This window comes from Lipotes vexillifer, unplaced genomic scaffold (assembly GCF_000442215.2).
Source record: "Lipotes vexillifer unplaced genomic scaffold, Lipotes_vexillifer_v1.1 scaffold647, whole genome shotgun sequence".
NCBI classification, from domain to species: Eukaryota; Metazoa; Chordata; class Mammalia; order Artiodactyla; family Lipotidae; genus Lipotes; species Lipotes vexillifer.
In genome coordinates, this window is record NW_006793865.1 from 681,543 (window position 1) to 683,698 (window position 2,156).

The 2,156-nt window shown below is 42.3% G+C and overlaps 1 protein-coding gene across 2 annotated transcripts in view; it reads right to left on the bottom strand.

Annotated features, from left to right (window-relative positions):
• The window catches only part of DNAJC21 (DnaJ heat shock protein family (Hsp40) member C21), a 27,759-nt gene that overhangs the window by 24,966 nt on the left and 637 nt on the right, over positions 1-2,156 (bottom strand). The gene's annotated exons all lie outside the window — the stretch shown is intronic.

The window sequence follows — 2,156 nt, forward strand, 5'->3', positions numbered from 1 at the left end:
TCTTTCCCTTCCTAGACTCTGCCGTGCCCTCTCTTGCCTTCCACCTCCTGTATTCCCTGTGTTCCCGCTTTAGATCTCGACCTAGATGTCACTTCTTCAGGGATGCACATATATCCCACTCACTAGAAAACCCAGTCCAGATGGTACACGTGCTCAGAAGCATCCTGTATTTGCCCTCATACTGCCCTTATCTCACCAGATGAAAAGTGACTGCTTTCCTCTGTGTCTCCCAGAAGACAGCAGGGCCAGCAGGGCAGGGACCACCCCTGTCTCGTTCCACAGTAAGGTGTTCAGGGAACAGTCATCAGATGAATTACTGAAAGCCTGGCTTTCACAAGGAGTGACCTCACTGCGCAGTGCTATTGACCCTACTGGAAATCATTCTCAGTTCCTCAATAACAGAAATAAAGGTAATCTCTTCCTTTTTTAACAATGAAAATGGGCAGCCTTTCTATATGAGGTACATATTAGTCTTTGAAGCACAGCCCATATGTCTTCTAACATCTAACACAGTACCTTACACATAGAATGAAATTAAACATTTGCTGAGTGTCAGACTTAACAAATTAATGAGCCAGCAAAGCAAAGCATATCAAAATCATGCATCTCCTGGGACAGTATTTATCCCTTATATGTATAGGCATTTTCAAACCAAGATATTTAGGATGTTATGAATTCTGATGACACATTTAGCTATTCACATTTAGTTACTAACACATTTGGTTTCAAAGTAGTTAACTGATATTTTAGTAAATTTGCCGCAGACTCTACCTGACTTCTGTCTCCACCCCTCCTCATACTACTAAGCTGCCTTCATAGCACCTTCCCAAGACATCTTAATAAAACCAGCCTCAACTCTCCACTATTGGATAAACAAATTTCACAGTCCTTCACCGAACATTCAAAGCCCTTTACAATCTAATCTCAAACTACTACTCAAAAACGTTTTAATACTGTAATCAAAATTATATATGCACTTGGTGACAAGCAGTAATCCTCTTTCCCACCCTTTCCCACCCAGAGTCAACAAATTCTTAACTCAATTTCTAACGGTAACCCCTATTACTCTTACACTAATTTTGGACCTATTAATTTTGGATATAGCTACATGACTTCTTAATGAACAGTTAGCTCATTTACCTCTTCCCTTCCAATATGCATCAGATTTTTTTTAGTTCCTCTGTTGGTCATCATTACAACTTTAAGCAACAAACCCATCCATACCTCTGTTTCCTGTTCCATCAACTATAACCATTACCTTCTGACTTTGGGTCCCGAGCCCTTCCTTCAGCTCTTCTCTCAACCCGTATTTTCAGACTTCCGATAAACACTGCCTTCGGTCGAACTGTCCCCTAGGCCATCTTTGGGACACTCAGTGCTCTTTCCCATACTGTTATATTCACTTCTCTCAATCCCATTCCTCCACGATCCAGCTAATGGTTAGACTCCTCTGCCAAGGGGGAGCCTCACTGCCTTTCAGTACATAGTGAAAACTCCCTGCCCTGAATTCCTGGGGCAGTTATTAGTTGTTCTATCAACACAACTACCAATTATATATGCTATGCTATTTTGTTTGCATTTGTATTTAACTTTTCGTGTGTGTAAGGCATGTTTTCCAAACAAGACTCTGAGGTTTCCATCTTAGCATTTCAGAGACTCTAGAAACATGCTTATGGACTAGTACTAATACGAAAGCCTCTTATAAACCTCAAAAAGCTGAGATTCAAATTCTGTCTTAGCTCCCCAGTCTAAAAGATCAAATTACTTCACGACAGTCACAAAGGCCTGGACTACAACCAAATAAAACATACAAAGGAAGCAGACTTCTAAGTAAACACATGAACTTCACTAGGGAAGACACTCAAAATCCGAAGTGAACTACAGGGTCTTTTCTCCGAAAGAGAAAAAAAAAAAGGCAAAGCCATTTAAAAGACATTTCACTAGCTCCTTTGTCTTAATTACACTTAAGTAGCTGGGATTCCTTGATGAAGCTAAGGGCCGCCGAGGAGAAGCCCGGGAAAGCCGAGCTGCAGAGGAGTCCAACAAGGGACTAGCCTGAGGCAGGACTGCGTTAAGAGCTCGCGACTCCTCCCCGCTCGGGGCCGTCTGCGAAGGAGCGGGAGGGGCAGGGAAGTCTCTAGGACACTATCTTTCCC